Source organism: Dermochelys coriacea, chromosome 2 (assembly GCF_009764565.3).
Source record: "Dermochelys coriacea isolate rDerCor1 chromosome 2, rDerCor1.pri.v4, whole genome shotgun sequence".
Taxonomy (NCBI): Eukaryota; Metazoa; Chordata; order Testudines; family Dermochelyidae; genus Dermochelys; species Dermochelys coriacea.
In genome coordinates this window covers 77,160,429-77,182,086 of record NC_050069.1, presented here as the reverse complement: position 1 = coordinate 77,182,086, position 21,658 = coordinate 77,160,429, and the positions used below count along the sequence as shown (strand labels likewise).

Genomic DNA, 21,658 nt, shown 5'->3' with positions numbered 1-21,658 from the left:
GAGGCACACATGGGGCGCCACAGAGGTACAGGTGACCATGTGGCCAAGGCCAATTGATGGATGAAGGTGTGCAGGATGCAGCGCAAGATGTGAGGGCAGCAAAATGGTCCACCAGCAGGAAAGCTTGGGCCATGATGGAGTCCAGGAGTGTACAAAGAAAGATGATCTGGTGGGTAGGGATGAGGACTGACTTTTCCTTGTTAATGCAAATTCCGAAAGTGGTGAGGAGGATGCAAAGGACCAGGATGACTGATAAGAGATGCCCACAGCATGGCACAACGAGGAGCCAATCATCCAGGTAAGGGAATACTGAGTGGCTGAGATGGCACAGATGGGCTGCGACAACAGTGAAGACTTTTGTCAAGACTCGGAACGGTTGCAATACTGAAGGGATGGTACAGAACAGATAATGGGAGTGTCCAACCATAAAATTGAGAAACTGCCAATGGGTTGGGTAAAGTTGATGTGGAAATAGGAATTTTTCACGTCGATAGCCGTGAACCAGGCTCTCTGGGGAAGGGAAGGGATAATCAAGGGGAGCATCACCATCCAGAACTTGAATTTCTTTATACATCTGTTGAGCATCAGGAGGTCCAAGATAGGGTGGAGGACCCCCTCCCCAATCTTTAGAATAAGGAAGCACAGAGAATAGAAGCCATGGACCCTCTAATGGAAGGTAACTGGGTCTACGGTGCCCTTTCAGAGAAGGGTGTCTGCTTTCTATTGGAGAAGATCTTGGTAGGAGGAATCTTCATGGCAACCATGGGGTGAACGAGGGGGGAATGAGACAAATTTGATACCCCTGATGGAGAACAGCCAGTACCACATGGTCCATAGTGATCTTACCCCAATTGTGGGTGAATAGGGCAAGAGAACCCCCAAAGATGACATGGAGGCCCTGGGAAGGGTTAGGAGAAGGTTCACATGTCTCAACCTGGGAGTCAAAAATGCTGTGTAGGCAGGGTCAATGAAGTAGAGGTGGCAGTGGTAGAGTAGTGTGGCCGCTCAGAACACTGGCGACACCGGACCAGCTCCTGCAGTCACAGAAAGTAGGGCAGATAGGGAGTGTGGGGATGGGGACAGAAGGATGACTAAACCCGAGGTGTAAATGCTGAGGAACCTTAGAGCGGTGTGAGAATCCTTGAGAGAATGGAGGGATCCATCTGTCTTACCATTGGAGAGCTTGTGGATGTTAAAGGAGAGGTCCTAAAGAGTCGTCTGGACCTCTTTAGGGAATCCAGATGATTGGAGCCAGGAATCCCGACGCAGCATGATGCTGGTTGCCAAGAAGTGGGAGGCAGCGTCAACGACAGCCACGGCCGCTTAAAGGCTCACCTTGGCCATGAGTCTCCCCTCATCCAGCAGTGCTGGAACTGTTGCTGTTTGTCTGGCAGCAGCAAATCTTTAAACTCTGAAAACAGAGAGAATATATGAAAGTCGTATTTGACCAACAGTGCTTGGTAGTTGGCAATGCGAAACTGAAGTCCTGAAGAAAAGTAAACCTTCTTGCCCATTTTCTTTGCTGTACTGTCCAGAGGGGTGGACCTGAGGTGTTGTTGGTGAGCAGATTCCATTACTGCATGGACTACCAGGGAGATCGGGGTGAGCGGGAAAGGAGGAAGTCTGTTCCTTTAGCACCGAAGTAGCACATCACGCACTTTGGAGTAGTGGCACAGGAGACAGGTGTGTGCCAGACCATCTGCACTGACTGCAGGATGGCCTCATAGATGGGAAGGGCAGTCCAAGAGGGCCCTTGATGCTGGAGGATGTTCAGGAGCTGGTGGTGCATATCCTGAACCTCCTCCACCAGGAGTCCAAGATAGTCTGCCACCTGCCAAAGTACCTCGTGGTACTGCCTATGGTCATCGGGAGAGGAGAGAGAGGGTGGGATCAGCACCTCATCTGGTGATGAGGAGGCACTGGTGGGGACTGGCGCAACCAGCAGTACTGACTGTACCACCGCTTCCTCCCATTCTTCGGACATCAAGAAAGGCATGAGGTAGACCGGGGGTGGGTAATACGATGTCACTGATGGTGCCCAGTGGTCCCAGTACAGGTCCCGGGGGGCCAGTATGGCCAAGCATAAGGGTCTCTGGGGAGTGGTGGACCCATGGGTACCAGTACAATGGCTTGGCAGCAGGGTCACAAGCCGGAGGATAGAGTGGTCTGCATCAGGGATCTGGGCTGCGAGACTGGGCCAGCGAGAAGGAGGGATCCTGCTTGGAGAAGCCCTCAGACATGGAGGATGGGTCTAGCAGCGGAGGAGCCAAAGCTGCTGGTGGTCCAAGATAGATGGAAGCTGTGCATCTTTCTGGGAGGAGCAGCATGGGTTCATCCATTGGAGAAGGCAGGACCAAGGTGTCCGGGGGACTTGAAGGCAGTGGAGAACCTGGGTATGGCAGCATCAGCTCTACAGTGTGCAGCAGTGATTCCAGGCAGTTGGGCGACAGAGAACCATGCACAGTAGACCACAGGGTGCTTGTGGTGCAAGCAGAGGGCAGAGTGATGCCGGCAGCAGAGCAGTGATTGTGGGTGGTGGCGGCACTGGAGGATCATGTAGGTGTTTCTCCTTGTGCTCTGACTTGGACTTCTTGAGAGCTGGAGCAGCGAGTTGATGTACGACTTCTCACCCGACCTGGCCCAGCTCGGGGAGGCAACGCTGCGTTTAGGGGCAGTCCCAGACTTAGATCTGCCCTTGTGCCCATGACTGTGCTTCTTATGCCCACAGCAGGGCTTGTCAGGCTGCAGAAGTACCCAGTGCATCCAGTGCCCAGGAAGAAGACAGAGGGCTGCTCACCAGCAGGGACGGACAGCATTCCGGCAGATCTGCTGGTCCTGGATCTGACTGCACAGTTAAGTGCATAGCCTCTTCCACGAGGAACTTATGGAAACAAAGTTCCCTGACTTCCTGAATCTGGGATGGGAAAGAACAGCAAATGGAACAGCCGATGATGACATGTGTTTCGCTAGGGCAGCAGAGGCATTGCTGGTGCTCGTTGCTCACAGAGAAGGACTGAGGGCATGAAGCACAGTTTTTGAAGCCGACTTGCTGGGGCATAAGCCCCAGGCCGGGAGGTCTCCCCAATGGGGAACAAGTCCAAAAGGAAACTTAACTAACTACAATACTAATACACTACATAAACAAGAAAAACACTATCTACAACCAGAGGTGATGTATTTGGGGTGTAGGGGGCGTGTGCCCCAATTTGCCTGGCTTTTACTGAGCATGTTCACAAAGACTGAGCACGCTCAGTAACACTGCAGAAGCAGTCTGCCCTCACTCTGCCCCCCTGCTATCAGCTGGCTCGAGTCATCTCTGTCTACAGCTATGTACACAATGACAGAATGGATAAGCAACTCTCTTAGCTAGGCTAAGAACGTGAAGGAACAGAGGTTCTGACTTTGGCCATGCGGCAGTAAGAGGGAACTGGATCAGTGTCAACCTGCCCGGCCTTTTATAAACTTGGCTGTGGACATGAGGATGACTCATGACACATGTGGAAGTCAACAGACACTGCTACAGAATTGTTCCAGCTCCGGTGCATGGGCTGCATGTGCACACACATTTGGAATCCATATAGGGACCATCACTCAAAGAACAGTACTTGGTTGTGCCACAGCACAGGGGGCTGGACTTGACTTCTGGAGGTCCCTTCCATCCCTGGTAGGGTTAATGAGGGCCTGAGGGGCCAATTAGGTCACCTGGCAGAGGAGGGCCAGGGTTAAGTGAGAATGAAGACCAGCTGGGGAAGGACCAAGACAGCACTATAAAACCAGGAAGCTGAGAGCAGAAGGGGGCTGCAGGAGAAGGAGTCTGCAATCACTCTCTGGAAGGAGGGTAGTCATCAGGAGCAAGGAGGAGGTCCAGAGGGAGAATAAGTACTGGGATCCTTCCCTGGAGTAAGGAGTCTGACTTAAGGCTAGGAGGGATGAAGTAGCCATGGGGAGCAGAATATGCTTCAGTGGTAAACCCAGAAGCAGGAAAGAAGAAAATAGGGAGGCTCAGTAGGAAGGAAACCAGGGAAACAGCAATAGGGATGGAGACTGAGGACCTGGATTGCTTGTTATAGCATCCCTAGACTGGAATCTAGTGTAATGGGTGGGCCTGGTTGGCCAAACACAGTCTGGAGACTGCATTTGGACAGTGGTTCTGTTGGATTTTGCAACCCCAGAAGGAGTGGACTAAATGGTGATCTGGCTAGAGTGCCAAGTTACCAGAAGAAAGGCTATTGCAGAGTGAGTAACAAGCATCAATAGGACACCCGACACAGTGAGAGCTATATTTCCCAATCTAGATACAAGAAAGCACATTACTGGTGAGTGAACTGCATTACAGATACCTACTATGTTTCCCCTCCTCCTGTTCTCTGGACCTCACCCATCCTCCAAGAGTTCTTGAAGTTAATTGCTAACCATTACAAGATTGCTTCATCTTCTAGTTCTTTAAGTACCTGTGATGGGGCAAGGCCAGATGGCTACAGAAAAGTAGTGGGAGATCGATATATTAGCTCCAGGCTAAACAAATCCCTGGTACCAGGATAAGTTAAATGGCAACTGCTCCAAGTCAATTAAGACACCTGGGGCCAATTAAGAACTTTCCAGAAGGCAGGGAGAAGGCTAAGTTGATTGGGACACCTGAAGCCAATCAGGGGCTGGCTGAAACTAGTTAAAAGCCTCCCAGTTAGTCAGGTGGGGGTGCATGTCAGTAGCTGTGGGAGGAAGTTGTGCTGTTGGAGAGACTGAGCAGTACACACCATATCAGGCACAAGGAAGGAGGCCCTGAGGTAAGGGTGAAGTGGAGCCTGAGGAAGTGAGGACTGCTGTGGGAGAAGTAGCCCGGGGAATTGTACATGTCATGTTTCTAAAATGTCAGCTACCATAACTGATACTATTAGGGTCCCTGGGCTGGAGCCCAGAGTCGAGGGTGGGCCTGGGCTCCCCTCTTCTCCCCCCCCCCCCGATTAATCACTGAGACTGGGAGACAACAGAGACTGTGCAAGGGAGGATAGCTCCTCCTCACCTCCCTCGCTGGCTTATGATGAAAATGGCTCAGTAGATTGTGACCCTTGTCTCTAGAGAGAGAAGGGTTACATGGAGGGTCACAGTGAGCCTCTGAGGCTAGCGAAATCCACCAGGAAACGTGGGACCCCTGGAGACAAGGACAGACTATCACATACCGCTTCGATGACATTCATCAGACCCTGCCAACTTGAACACATCTAACATACCTAAATATTCTTTAATTTGTCCATTACTTATGCTCCACCCCCTTGTTAATATTAATTGTGTTGAATATCTAGTCACCATTAATTTTTTCAGTGAAGACAAACAAAATAGGTATTAAACACCTCAGTCTTTTTGACATAATCTATAATTAGTTCCCCTTCCCCGCTAAGTAGAGGACCTAGTCTTTACTTTAACTAAATTAATAACAAGAGAAAGACAAAGAACCTCATTGCCTCTTATGTTCCTTGCTAGGTATCACACATTTTGACTCAGCTTTTGTGATTTTGTTCCTACTTGCTTGTGCTATTCTCCTTAGCATTCTGTCCACATTTCCTGGAGGATTTCTTTTTGATTTTCAGGTCATTCAAGAACTCCTGATGGAGCCATACTGGCCTCTTACTATTCTTCCTATCTTCACACTGCAATAGTTGGCAGTTGTCCATTTAATACTGTCTCCTTGAGAAACTTTCAGCTCTCCTAAACTCCTTTATCCCTTAGATTTTTCTTCCCGGGAAGTTCCTACCAGTTCCTTGAATACATTAAACTGATTTTTTGAAGTCCACTGTCCTTATTTTGCTGCTCACTTCTTCCTTTCCTCAGAATTTAAGACCTACTTAGAAAAAATCTCCCCTCAGTTCACCAGTGTACCCAAGCATAATAAAGCAGTGCCACAGCTCTGCATTTGTTTTGAGATGTTTCAAGTTTGAATGTGACCAAAATAAATTCCAAACCAAAATCAGATACCACTCATTCTCTCTGAGGCCTTCTGTACTAGGTTTTGTCTTCCCAGTCCAAATATGGAAACGAGGAGCCAGATTAACAGCTAGTTTTTTCACATCTCCAATCAACAGTAAAGAAGTTAAAATCAAGGCCCTGAGACGTCTACTGTAAGTCTCAGAGTGCTGATTGTCTGGGACAGCAAACTAGAAAATTCTGTGGTAGTTTCACATAAATTTAAAAATGCAGATTTTAATGAATAATACTGTAAATACAGTATCCCCGTCTGACATTAGTCAACCATGAAAGAATACATCTGGATTTAAGCAAATGCACTGAAATACTCAGTTTGTGGCATCTGTAGTAATGGTGACACACAAGCTCAAAAGGCAGCAGTATCCAAATAAATACTACCACCGTCCATGGAGGAATAGCTTCTGTTGCTGGGAAACTCATGGAACCTGCACAATTTCTAAAGCAGCCAAAGCTTTTTGGGGCTGATGAAAGTACGAGTTCACAATTTATATGCTTATAACAATGAAACATTTACTACTTAGTGATACATTCATTTACTGATTAATATAATTTTATCAAACCTTTTAAGTTTGTAAATATGAGTTATTAATTTGTTTGTCATCATTGTTGTAAGCAATATTTGAGATCCAGATCAAGAATAAAGTCAGAAAGGTAAAATACAGCTTTATGGAAGATCAAACCCTATTCAAAACAAGAGCTTAGTTACTGCCAGTGCATCAGCTCCAAGGAATAGGCTTATTGGCTGACAACATGACAGTATTTCTTTGTTATGACTGGCTGAAGACAACCAATTGTCATAATAATTTTCAGTAATTAGTATACATATTAGAAGTAACTCATCTTTTCATAAGAACAACTTTCTTTTGGATAAATAGCTTCCTGCAACACTAAATTATGGAGGCCATGTTACTAATTTATGGTGGATTACAATTATACATGTTGTGGGCCACAAGCACTCTGTGGGCTGTGTAATGAAGGCCAATAGTTTAAAAACTGATTAGAATTATAAATAATCTGCCAGGTGTTTGCACTTCTGTTACTGAAGATAATGTAATCTATGTCTTGTATATCTAAAATCATGTTGAAAGAAAACCTGATGATTAAAAAACCCCATAGATGATACAATCACTAAAAAAATAATTTCCAAAACAATTATTTTCAGTCATACCTTTATTATATATGTAATATGGATAGTGGCATTAACTTTGGTAACTGTGACACGATCTCACGACACCACACAGCATCACAACATATTGTTGTACTAGCCCTGCAAGTTATGTCAGGACTCTCTAACATCCTGTAAGCTAGATTTTCAGGAAGTGAGGTCACCTGGTGATAAGGTGGATCATAGAAAAACCTAACTTGCATCAAGAGAGTGGACTCTGACTTTTTAGACCACTTATTTCATTACATGAACATTACAGGTATTCCGTTTCAAAAGAGGTTAATTTAAAATGGCAAGGCACAAAAATCCCTTCACTCTTCTTCCTATAGGAACCTTATAAATAATTACAGTTCAGACATTTCTAATAAAAATGTTGCACACATAAATGTTTTGGTTGTTTCAGAGGGTATGAAACCAAGAACAACTGAGCTAACTCTTAAAACCTGAAATGCTGCAGCAGCATCATTTTCTAGTGGGGGACTGGGTGTCAGGATATCTGGCTTCCAGAGTAGCAGCTGTGTTAGTCTGTATCCGCAAAAAGAAAAGGAGTACTTGTGGCACTTTAAAGTAATTAATAAATGTATTTTATGCTCAAATAAATTTGTTAGTCTCTAAGGCGCCACAAGTACTCCTTTTCTTTTTGAGGATATCTGGGATCTATTATGCATTCTAACATTGGCTCAGAGCATGATGCAAGGCAAGTCACAGCCTCTGTTTTTCCATCGGTAAAAGGAAGATGATAATACTTAACCATATACTAGATTGCTTTGAGGTCATTGGACAAAGTCAATGTATTGCAAGTGCAAAGTAATACCACTATTGCATTGGGTACATATTGGTACTGTACATCAGGGATGACTATGCTAGAGTTATTATGAAGGATGCAGCTGGGTTTTTGTAGTTGGATGAATGTTTTGGCAGCTAATGGGTGAATCTGAAAGAAGGATTTGGCAACAGGCATAGGGATCAGGATTGGAAAGTTGTAAAAGAAGACTCTGATGTCTCAGAGGATTTTTGATGTTGAAGGTGGGGGTCTGGTTTGGGTCAATTGTCATGTGAAGAGACGCAAAAGGCTTTTACAAAATGAGATGCTGAGGAAATGGATGTCCACTTGACCATCCGTTTCTCTTTTCATGACTGTTTTTGGACTGCTCCATGGTTTCACTGATCACTGGAACCCCTAGAAACCACTTTCTATTTAAAAATTAGATTTGGGCCCATTTGTACCTTTGCTGCACTTAAGCATAATGCCTAATGTTTGGTGATAGAAGGTTCTGATATGCAATTATAATGTGATGCCACTGGATGGTACGTCATCTATGAGGATTGTATCCAGGACCTCTGGATTTAAAACAATGAGCTTCTATTGTCTGAATTAAAACATGCAAGTTTGTTAGCTTGAACCCAGTCCCAAACACTGAAACCTCTGTGGTCCAGCCACCGGAGAGAGACAAAGTCACAGTGCTAGGGTGCATTACACATTTGTTTCAGGGATATTCCCAACATAAAGCACATAAGATTAATATTTGGAGCATTCTAGACCCAACTACACCAGACTATTTACCATTTCAAAAGCAAAGGCATATTGCTGGAGTCCATCACACATACAGTTAATCAAAGCTGAGTTTTTAAGAATAAGAAAATGTGCTAGGTCACAGATTCCAGACTTCCTAGGGGCTGCATAAACTTGATTTATGGGACACATATATTTGTTCTAGATTTTAAACAATTAAATGAAATACCTCTGGCAATAACACAGAGTTAAAGTTGAAATATAAAGCACTGCAAAAGTGAGGAAATTCCAGAAGTTCTTACACTAATGTGGCCATGCCAAACATTCTATATATTTAATGAAATACATTAATAACAAAATACAAATATTCAGGTTTATATTTAACAGAGAAAACAGGATGAGAAAATACTACATAGATAGGATATTGCTGAGTTGGCCATTCTTTGAAAATAAAAGTCTTGACCTTGATCTGACCTTTACTTTTCACACATTTCAAGCAGTTAGCAACTGGAGACAAATATACCAGTAATAGTATCCTCATTTTTAACCATCAACATTTGTCTTATTAGTTGCAAATCACCAAGGATTCATTTAAACTCAAAGATGGACAATGTTAAGTTTAAATCACCTACAATTATGCTTTGATTTTTAGATCTGATATGAATTAAATGATTTTTTAAACACAATATTCCTTATTTCAAAATGTTGATACACTGAATGGCACATGTACTGATGTAGTAAATGTATAATAATGTACACTTTGCTTTTACTTTCCAAGTCAATGAGACACTATGCATGTGAGGATCCACCTGTACAGAATCCTTTTGCAAGACTGGAACCTAAAATCAATAATATACATCTGAGTTTGAATAGTTTGCAACTCCTATAAATAATATGCTGACTATTCATGCAAATATTAGCAGTCAAAATAATCTTTTGATTTCAGAAGTACTGAACTAAAAAGCCCCAATTCTTCCTTGTGGTAGACTTCTAGATCCAGTAAGTGTTAAAGTAAAGATACTGCTTGTCCAGTTGAGAAGAATATTAGTATGCATCAGTGATTTTTCTAACCCTTATTGCACCAAAACAATTGCATTTGTGGAGACTAAAGTATGAAAAGCTCTTAGAAATGATAAGGAGGGAAGTGAATATCAGAACACGTTCTTCCATAAGTGTACCTCAAATGGCTGATGTTTGCAACACACCATCAAAATCCTGCAACTACCATTTTTAGAACTATTTGTGCTCTCAGCTGAAGTTGCCAGATAAGACAGAAATATAGTATTAAACAAGAACATATGAAATATTAAAGAAACAAAACAAACAAATTTTATGTAAGTATTCACCCTGTTTTAGAAGTCAAAAACCAAATTTCTACTACTGTTCATGGGATTATGTGGTGTAATGAGACCAGATTTCTCTCTTTGTATTCCAAAATTTGTAAAAAGCAGATATACTGTACAAATGAAGATAGAGAAAAATATGAAATAAGCATCATAGCCCTGACCTTGCAATGATGATTCTGCAGGTGGACCTCCTTCAGCTGTATGGTTCTCATTGCAGGATCCAGGCTATACCATGATTTTTTTTTTTTAAACAATTCAATCAAGCTGGTGGATGAACATTCAAACACTAAAAAGATTTCTATGTGCATAGATATTTTGTTAAAAAGGAAATTTGCAAACTTAACTAATGTGGATGTTAAAAAGTTATATAATCTAATTGAGGGCCTGATTCTGCTCTCACGGAAGTCAATGGGAGTTTTGTCACAGACTTAAGTGGGAATAGGATCAGGCCCACATGCCCCAATCCTAACTTTCTAGGCTTTTATAACAGTGCTCATCTCCTTAGCATCTGATGGGTGCCATTTTTACATGGATGGACAGTACTGAGCCCTATGGGCCCAGCCTTGATCCCTCTGCAGTCAGTGGCAAAATTTGAGTTGACCTAAGAAAAAGCAGACTCAGGCCCTAAATTAGATACTGTGCTTTTTTTGTATCCATACTATTTCTTGCAAAGAGATCTATCAGTATGGAGCCCCACTTTCTCAACCAGGGTTTCCATTAGGCATAAAGATATGCCCACATAGGTACTTTTGCAGTATTGGGACCTTAATTAGAAACCCGCAGTTTAGATTAGGCTTCCTGATCCATGTAATTTTCTTTTCATTTGCATCTACACTGCAAAGATCAGCATAGATTTTTTTTTTTTTAGAATCTTACTTTGTTCATCTGGGAAAAAAAATTTTAAGAAAGAAAATGTTTTGAATTTTCATATTAAATTTCTTTGTATTTATTATACAGTCATAGCTGGTAAGTCTACATATCACAAAGAACTACAAAGATAGACACAACTTTTAACATGTTTACAAACTTTTACCTTAGTAATTTAATTATATTGATTGTTATTGTCTATTCTGGATCACTGGATTTTAATAAGATACGTAAAACAAAATAACTGCACCATTCACTAGCATCAGACGACTGCCAAGCTTACTGACATGCAAAACATTTTGTAATTATTTTGCAAATCTCTCATCCTAACAGAAGATCATATGCTACAACAGTTTTGACCAATGTTACTCCATTTTTTAAAGGAAAAGCATGAATATACATTGAAAAATTGTAGTCTAATCCAGATAACTAGAAAGCCAGAGACAAAGAGAAAAAATGGAGTTTAAAACACTCATTTCGTTTCAATTATCAAAGTTTATTCTTTTGCCAGATACTAAAATCTAAGCAAAATATGTATTCAAATCACACCTGTTTCAGTTTCTCAAAAGTGCAATTTCAGCTAATTTAACAAGTCATTCCTCTTAGGGATATGTTTTACTGGGAGATTTAAGCTAGTGAGATCAGCCTGAGTAAATCATGCAGTTAAGTGATTTTTGATAATAGAAAATTTTGGCTTCTACTTAAAGACAGTAGAAGCAGACAATGCTGGTGGGTAAATAGATAGCTTTTTCATTCCAAATGTCACATGCACAAGTCTCAACAAACAGATTGATCATGATTTAACTATCAGTATCTAAACTGCAGTGCTAAGAAACAAGACAGACAAATCATAAATCTACTTATCTGATCATTTATTTTCCATGATTGGATCTAAACAAAACAAAACGCTGGGTTCTTTTCTCCTTCTTGGTCAGTCAGGCAGGACTGCGGACAAATCACACTGTAGAATTGCTATGCTCTTTCCTTCGTGTTTGACAGTTTGATTTCTTCTGAACTAAAAGATGTTTCAGCCTACACACTATTGTGTTGAGACAAGTCTCCCTTAAATCCCAGATAAGGGATAATTTGCCATTCAGTGACTGCTACAACACAGTTTGCATTAACAGCACTACCTCGGAAAGCATGAAGGATAGTCAGTCACTGGGAGAACGAAGTACTGGTAAGAGAGAGAGAGATGTCCCTAAGGCCGTAGCTGGGAAGAGCATTATCCTACGCTGTCACTTTGATGGACAACTTCCTAAAGCCCAGTCTACACCTCAAACTTAGGTTGATCTAGCAACATCGCTCCTCTTTGAGAGATGTCGTTAAGCTGATCTAAGCCCCAGTGTAGAAAATAGCTTGGTCAATGAAAGAATTCTTCTGTAGACCTAGCTACCGCGTCTCAGAGTGGTGGATTAAGTACTGCGATGGAAAAACTGCTTCTGTCATTGTAGCAACTGTTTACGCTCAGGCACTACAGAGACACAGCTGCAGCATCTTAGCTGTGCAGCTATAGTGTCGGTAGTGTAGACATAGCCTAAGGAAGTACAGCCCTAACAACTCTGGAGTGGAAAACTTTATCAACCAACTACTACATGATCAGCCTATTGTTCTTAGGGAATGTGTGGAAAGCTCACCTGTTTTACAGCGTTTCTTGAACTCTTGTACTCTATCTAAAACTTGGAAGCGACTTTGGGGGAAGAGGGCATTGATTGTAACTTTCACCAGTCTATGCACCTCTCCTTGATATACTCAGTAATGATGTGCAGTAATACTTTTAGACATGGCATAATTCTTAGAAGGCTCTCAGGATCTCATTTCTAGGCTATGATGAATTTAGCAGATAAGAGTCTTCTCTTTTGCTGCAGAAGGCTAGAAGCATGTGATGTGGTTCACTCTGTGCCAGACCTTCCAATCCCTTTCTCTGGCAGAGCAAGACTTCTGTGCTTTCTGCAGTAGCTGGCAGAGTGCTACTGCAGCTGGCACAGGGAATGAAGTAATCCTTGTCCAGAGAAGCCTTTCCATGCTCAAAAGGAATCCAAGATGGCACCCAGGAAGCCACCGGTATTCTGTTCTGTTCTTGAACTCTTTTGATGCAGTAGTCAGACTGTGGAACGTGAAGACCTCTGCAGGCCATGAAAATTTTAGTTTGACTGGTCATCAACCATGACTGTTTAGCCAAAAAGAAAGAATTCAGGATCTGTACTGTAGCAGATCCAGACTTATAATTGGATGTTATGTGGAACAAACCCAGGATCTACAAATACAAATCTGCATTTATTAATTCAAAAGGTAATATCAGGACTTCATTTTCTTTCAATTTTGTGCCTCTGGTCAGTTAAAATTTATCATCCATATGACACCTGAATAAGATAATAGCAACAATACAGGGTTGTCATTCCACTGTAGACTTCCATTTTCAGACTTCAAGATCATCTACACAGTGTATTGTGCTGTAATTTATTTAATTAGATATCCCTTTGGAAAAAAAAAATCTTATCAGCATCATTTACCTTAATATATAATTTATTATTTAATCAAAACTATGTTTATTTAATGGTCAGTAAAATCCAATGAATAAAGGAGTAAGGATTTTATTCAGTGTCTTCAGTTTCATGAAGCCTACATTACTTTCTTTTCAAGCAGAGAGATTGAATAAAAGTCTTTGTAAGAATTTTGAAGCATAGAGGGCAAAAGCCTACCTCAATTGATTTTTTGGTGGCTTCAATGTCACAGAAGCCCAATGGAATTGTTACTGAACTTGGCCCAAGAACAAGTATATTAAATAAATAAAATGCAAATGTGAGGGGGAAAATATTAATCAAAAGTGACTATTGTCTGAAATCTAGTAATAAAATTATATTGAAAAAATGGGACAGTTATGTTTCAATTTCATATTTATTAAATAAAATCTTATGCATTCACTTAAGCAGTACCTGTTGTTATTTAAGAATATTACTATCACTTAAGATTTCCAGTTGTTTGACTTACCTATTGGCTTAAAACTGCCACAACTAAAACTGCTCTGCCATATTATATTGGGTTCAGTTCTGGTTTTTGCTCTTCAAACGTGCAGGAAGTAGGAGTCCTTTAATCTAGGGTAAGAGTGACATACTCCATCTCAGAAGAAGACTGAATAACATTTTTAATTATGACATGTAAGCTAGATCGGCCAACTATGTCAATGGGAATAGAATATGATTTATGTAGTAATATCACTTTTAGCTAGGAAAGTTATTGTTGCATTCAGCGTCATTTGCCATGTAGTAATACCATTTGCCCAAAGTTGCATAGAATTGTGCATCTAAGTTACTTAAAAATAGGGAGCTTTAAATGGCAGCATTATGTCCCACAGTTAACATTCTATTTAAATAGATGGAACTTATTCACATTTCTAAGATGATTCTCTAGATCTGTGAAAGTTAGTGAAGCATGCATGAATCCATTTCTGATGGACATCTGATGCCATACTGAGGAAGGACAAACCTTTTATAAATCCTTAAATGTATGTGGTCCAGCCCTTGTTCAAGAAATCACTACTCAACAAGAAAGTTCTCACAAACTACTTTATCTCCTATCTCTGTGTGTTGGGAAAGATTATTGAGAAGGTGATGGTGGGCAACGCTGGCAACGCCCAGTTGTCTTCCCAGTATTCTTGTTCTCTGCTAATCAGGCTCCTGGATATATCATTGAGACAGCTGACTGTGCTAATGGATATCTCATAACTATGGCTGGCAGTCCACTGTCAATACTAAATACTAAGATGTGTCAGACTTGGATAACATCGCCAAGAAATAGAAGAAAGTTCTATGGGTAGCTGCTCTTTTTTTCTGAGATTTGATCTAGTTTCACCTTTTTCAATGTATATACACTTAAGGAGAAATAATGAAATAATGTAGGCTACAGTGGCCTCTTATAAGCTCTGTCTCCAATATTCATACATGATACACTTCCCTTTATAAATCAATGTCTTAGTAAATTATGGAACTAAATGAAGAGAAGACACTCAAACTGAACCTGAGGCATGTCAAAGGTGATGCTGACTGACAGAGGTAAATATTTTGAGAAACAGGAACAATAATCTAACTTTTGTCTGTCAGAGGGCATCTGACTTCTACTGGAAGGGTGGTATGCAGTGTTGTGGTTCTACTGGAATAGACTCTATTTCTGGAGTCTATATAACATTAGGCCCAGATGTCTTTTTTTTCTACTGGACTGAACTGTTTCCTATTCAGTGCTGACCAAGCCACCAAGATCCATACTTGTGTCTCTTCAAGACTAGACTATTGTAACTCTCAATTCCTGAGAAGAACCAGAAGGCCAGATCCTCATCTGCAGCCAAGCAACCCTCACTTCAGCTTGGGTGTGTATGCAAATGTATCTTTGCACTCTCCTCAATCCTGCAGCCATTCTGAATTGGGATGATCCCTGGTGTGATACAGGAGGGCCAGGGAGCAGTAGGAGAGTGGTAGAAGGGAAATATGTAAGCCCTGGGCTAATTAAAAAGTGTGGTTCCCTGTAAACTAGGGAGGGTGGCTACAGGTTAATTGACTACAAGGTGCTCCAATTAAGGCCCTGTCAGGAACCTAATAAAACCCCCTGCTTCAGGCAGTTGAGGAGGAGGAAGGAGAGAGGACTGGAGCTTGGAGGTATGTTTTGGAAAACCAGAGAACCAGAAAAACCAGGGAGACCCTGCCCCAGCAGGGGAGGGAAACTCCCTTCCTCAGCGTCTAAGGACCAAAGGTACCTCACCCAAGGGGGAAGAGGGTAAGAACCCGCAGGGATTGAGAGGAGCTGGGGCTCAGAGTGAGGAGCAAATCCAGACCCTCCCCACTTCCCTCCTGGGCCACTAGGGGGGCCCTCGGTGCCCCAAGAGCAGGGGCATGGGGTGGCATCTTAGCCCCCCACCAAGAAAAGGACAGGACCTACCATACTAACATTGGCCATCTTGTCACACGTGGTGTCACGGTTGGGATTTTTGTGCCATGAACGTAATCCAGGGTGGGTCATTACCACCCTGCTTCAAGATGGATGATATGATCTAAGTACTGGTGCAAGCTACTGCCGCCCAGCAGGAGGCTACCCAAGTCCAGGCAGCTGCCCAACAGGAGGCCATGAGGCTGCAACAAGAGACCAATCACCTGCTGATGACCCAGGCCACCCAAGATCAGGCCGTGCTGCAGGAACTAGTGAACCAGGTGAAGGCCCTTACAGAGCTGAGCCACAGATATGATGGGACGTGGACCATACAGGCCAGCTACAGTCCGTAGATAATGACCTGGGAGGATGATGTGAAGGCAAACCTCCTGGTCTTCGAGAGGACAACCCTGCAGGAGGCCTGGCCCCGAGATCAGTGGTTGGGCATCCTCGCCCCATTTTTGTGCGGGGAGGCCTCGAAGGCCTACTATGATATGACCACAGAGGAGGCGGCAGATTACCCCCGACTGAAGGTGGAGATCCTGGCCAAGGCAGGGGTAATGATGGCCTTGTGAGCCCAGAGGTTCCATGAATGGCAGTACTGCGAAGACAAGACACCACAATTACAATTGTTTGACCTAATCCACCTAGCCCGGAAGTGGTTATGCCCGGAGGCTCTCAGCTCTGAGAAAATAATGGAGCTCCTGGTGCTGGACCACTATACGAGAGGACTACCATCGGGCCTCTGAGCCTGGGTAGGCCAGAATGACCCCTCCACCTATGATGAACTGCTCACCTTCATAGAGAGGCAACTAGCAGCCCGTAAACTGTTCGAAACCCCAGGAGGTGAAACACGGCATTTCAGGAAACCAGTCCCGATCCCGAGGCCCCTGATAACTGAGAACTTCGGGAAAGCCATAGCCGGAAGAACAGGCACCAAGGAGCGGCCTGAGGGTCTGGGGGGAGAGGGTTGCGGGAGCAGGTCAGTGGGCCCAAGACAGAGGACTCCGGGATAAGATATCACTGTTATGAGTGTGGGGAGTTGGGACATATAGCAGCCCAGTGCCCCAACAGGAAGGAGCCCATGCAATGTAATCTGGGGGATCCCAGGGACCAATGTAGCCTAATCAGCCTGGTGGGAGTCGCAATGGTCCCACATGAGTACACCAGGCCGGTGAAGATGAACGGCATCCAGACCATAACTTTGGTGGACTCTGGGAATGCTGTCACATTGGTCTCAGGGAAGTTAGTGGGGCAAGACCAACTGAGCTGGGCCAAGAGCACTGGAGTGACATGTGTCCATGGCACAGTCCCCAGGCTACCCCACCCACTCTTAATTGACAGGGACTTTCCTGGGTTCAAGAGCTTACTCCTCCCCCCCCCCCCATAGAGTTAGGGAGGGAAGTAAACCCCGAGCAGAGTTTGAGGCGCCCATGGATGGCCCTACCACAATTTTTGCTGGATTTTCTCCTTAGTTATTTTCACCCCCTGGGAAGTCCTGGAAATCTAGATGGGAAAGGAGGGCAGATAAAAGATTAGGAACCAGGATTTTGGTGGCAAACCAAAGAGCTGCCTTGGTTGGGAGGAGGCCCTGTCAGGGAAACCACAAGGAAATACGAACCAGTGGAGACCCAGAGATGGCCCCCAGCATGGGCGGAAGCACCCTAAGAGTAGGAGGGGAGCCCAATCCAATAGAATCAGGTCAGATTGGTCTCGCACACGAGTGTTTTGCGCAGGACCAAGCCAATGACCCACTGTATGCAAACATGAGAGAGAAGGTAGTAGAGGTAAATGGCATGCCAGTAGAAGGGAAAACCAAAGGCCCAGGGCCATACTATGTAATGAAACAGGATCTGTTGTACAGGGTAGTGCCAATATGAGAGGAAGAAGCAGAACAGCTCTTGGTGCCAAGGGTCGTAAGAGATAGCTCACAGTCATCTGTTTGGGGAACATTTAGGAGCAGACAAGACCCTGGATAGAGTCCTAAGGAGGTTCTATTGGCCAGGGGTATGGGCAGAAGTCCAGCACTATTGCACCTCTTGTCCAGAATGCCAGTTGCATAGCCCCTGACCTCAGTTAAGGGCCCCCTTGGTACCTTGCCTATAATTGAAGTCCCTTTTGAAAGGATAGCAATGGATCTAGTGGGCCCACTAGAAAGAACAGCCTGGGGCCACCGAAGCACACTTGTCATTCTGGACTATGCTACATGGTACCCCAAAGCCATTCCTCTAAGAAACTCCACGTGTAAGGCAATCACAAAAGAACTGGTGCAGGTTTTTGCTAGGATAGGCATCCCTAAGGAGATCCTGACAGACCAAGGAACTCCCTTCATGTCTAGAGAAACGAAAGACTTATGTACCCTGCTCCACAGCGGATCTCTGTCTATCATCTCCAAGCAGATAGTCTGGTCAAGCAGTTTAACCGCACTCTCAAAAGCATGATTCGAAAGGTGGTGGCGCAAGATGGAAAAGACTGGGATACCCTCCTACCATACCTGATGGTTGCAATATGAGAAGTTCCCCAAGCATCTACAGGATTCTTCCTCTTCGAGCTACTGTACAGACGCCACCAACGTGGCACATTAGACATCGCGAAGGAGGAATGGGAGGAACAACCCAACCCGGGGAAGAACATCATTGCACACGTGGCCCAGCTGAGAGAACGAAAAGCCCAAGTGACCCCCATAGTATGAGAGCATTTGGCAAAAGCACAAGAGGCCAAACAAACCTACTACAACCATCGGGCAAAAGCACAGAAATTTCAACCAGGAGAACTGGTGCTGGTACCAACAACCACAAGCAAGCTCCTGGCCAGTTGGCATGGACCCTATGAGATTGTGGAAGCTGCTGGGGAGGTGAATTATAAGCTGAAGCAGCCAGACTGCTGAAGGCAGAACAGATCTACCACGTCAACTTACTGAAACCCTGGCACGATCGGGAGACATGCCTGGCCATCCTGCCATCTCCGCCCCAAGCAGATGGCCCATAAGGGCAGGTAAAGATATCCCCCGAATTAGCCCCAGAACAATAACAGAGGTAGCTGAAATGATCCAGCGGAACCAACACTTGTTTTCCACACAAACCATAATATCGCATACCAGAAACAAAAAGAGAAGAAATTAGGGAAGAAGTAAGGAAGATGCTGGAACTTGGGGTGATTGAGGAATCCCACAGTCAGTGGTCCAGCCCTATTGTCTTGGTCCCCAAGCCTGATGGCACCCTGAGATTTTGTAATGACTTCTGGAAGATAAATGAAGTATCCCCATTCGATGCCTACACGATACCAGGTGTTGATGAGCTCGTGGATCAGTTAGGCAAGGCCCGATACTTGACGATCTTGGACTTGACAAAAGGCTGCTGGCAGATCCCCCTGGCTGAGGACATCAAGGAAAATACTGCTTTCTCTCCACCTGACTGTCTCTCCCTTTTAGGCTCCATGGAGCCCTTGTGATTTTCCAACGATTGATGGACAGATTACTTCGACCCAATGCCAAGTATGCTGCCGCTTATTTAGATGTGGCAATCCATAGCCCTGATTGGGAGATGCACCTGGGGAAAGTGGAAGTGGTACTAGATGCTCTTAGAAAGGCTGGCCTCACCACTAACCCATCCAAATGTGCAATAGGGTTAGCCAAGGCCAGATACCTTGGGTATGTAGTCGGAAGGGGCCTGGTGAAGCCCCAATAGAACAAAGTGGAGGCAATACAGAAATGGCCCCGCCTGATCCGCAAGAAGCAAGTCAGAGCATTCTTAGGGATAGTGGGGTACTATCTACTATTGGGGCACGGAGATAGTTAAGTGGATTGAGGCAGCAGAAGAAGCTTTCACAAACCTAAGGACAGCCCTTTGCAGCCATCCAATGCTCATAGCCCCAGATTTCAAAAAGGAATTCATCCTACAAACAGACTTGGGGCCATCCTTTCAGAGATGGTGGGGGATGAGGAGCACCTGATCCTTTACCTCAGCCGAAAGCTGCTGCCCAGGGAGCAACAGTATGCCGTAGTAGAAAAGGAATGCCTAGTGGTTAAATGGGCCATGAAGATTCTACGGTACTACCTACTGGGGTAGCGGTTCACTCTTGTGACAGACCACGCTCCACTTCAATGGAGGCAAACAAACAAAGAGAGGAATGCACAAGTGACTAGATGATTCCTATCCCTACAACTTTTTCACTTCCGGATACAGCATAGAGCCAGAAGTCAACACAGCAACGCAGACAGCCTGTCACAACAATACTGTCTCTCAACCCAAGTAGCCCAATCCCATGGTGTTGAGCGGGGGGGGGGGGAGTAGGGGGGTATATATGATACAGGAGGGTCAGGGAGCAGTGGGAGATTGGTAGAGGGGAAAATATGTAAGCCCTAGACTAATTAAGGCACGGTTCCCTGTAGACTAGGGAGGGTGGCTACAGGTTAATTGACTACAGGTGCTCCAATTAAGGCCCTGTCAGGAACCTAATAAAACCCCCTGCTTCAGGCAGTCAAGAAGGAGAGAGAACTGGAGCTTGGAGGTGTGTTTTGGAAAATCAGAAAACCAGGAAAAACCAGGGAGACCCTGCCCCAGCATGGGAGGGAGACTCCCTTCCCCAGCATCTAAGGACCGAAGGTACCTCACTCAAGGGGGAAGAGGGTAAGAACCTGCAGGGGTTGAGAGGGGCTGGGGCTCAGAGTGAGGAGCAAACCCAGGCCCCTCCCCCACTTCCCTCCTTTACCTCCTTCCCGGGCCACTAGCAGGGTCCTCGGGGTCCCAAGAGCCCCCTGCCAAGAAAAGCGTAGGACCCACCATACTAACATCTACCATCTTGTCGCACTGGGCATAGTTTAGATTGGCAACATCTGTCAATATCCCCAAGGGCCATTACAGCAGTAGGACCACCTCCTTATTTCCCTGGTCACATTACCACCATCAGAAAGTACAAGTAGTAGTGGTGCAGGAACCACTATGACAGCTCTATGACACCCAAGAATTCCTAAAAAGAAAAGGAGTACCGGTGGCACCTTAGAGACTAACAAATTTAAAGAATTCCTCTACACTGAAGAGATTCTTTAGGGGCTGGCTCCACCAAGTTTAGTGCTGCCTCGCAGTGGTCAAATAGCACAACATGGCCAGAGCATGGCCCAGGATCAGAGGCAGAAACTGTAAATGGTTCAGAATAAAGTGGCCTCCATTCCATGTAGGACAGATCAATGGAAACACATCACACAGGTGCTCCATGCTGACAGTTCAATTTATTCCAGACTGGGTTCTTATTTTTATAGCCCTAACTGGGCTACAATTCATTTATCTCAAACTGCCTCTTTCCATACCTCACTACAACTACTAAAAGGTGATGTTGATTTCAAACTACAGGTTGAAAGTTTTGGGGGCCAGGAGAAGGTTCTTTCATCCAAAGTCTCTTGACTATGGAATCTGTTCTGGCTAGACAGAGATCCGTCTCTACCCACCCCTCATCACTTAAGAAGTCTCATCTCTTTATGTAGTCCTTACCATGACAAAGCCCCTATCAATGACTAGCATCTGTATTTGATCCCTATTTAAGTAAACAATTTAAGAAAATGATGGGATGAGAGAAGAGTTTGGCTTCCTTTATGAGAAACTGATAAATCATTAATTTATGTAATAGGTGCCCAGATACTAAGGTGAAAGCCACTCTAGAAATGCATTTAATAAATAATAATATGGTATGCAATTTATATATATTGTTAATTTATTGTGTTGTCAATCTTTAAAGACAACTATGAAAAAGCTAAAATATTGCTTAGGTTGACTGCTATCAATGTGTGATCATTTTTTCTACTACTGTTTGACATCACTTGCCTATGACAAGAGCTTACTCTTAAACTGAAGACCCTTATTCAGGAGGTTAATGTGA

The 21,658-nt window shown here is 44.1% G+C and overlaps 1 protein-coding gene across 1 annotated transcript in view; it reads right to left on the bottom strand.

The window, feature by feature from the left end:
- The window catches only part of CCDC178 (coiled-coil domain containing 178), a 371,835-nt gene that overhangs the window by 166,536 nt on the left and 183,641 nt on the right, over window positions 1-21,658 (bottom strand). The gene's annotated exons all lie outside the window — the stretch shown is intronic.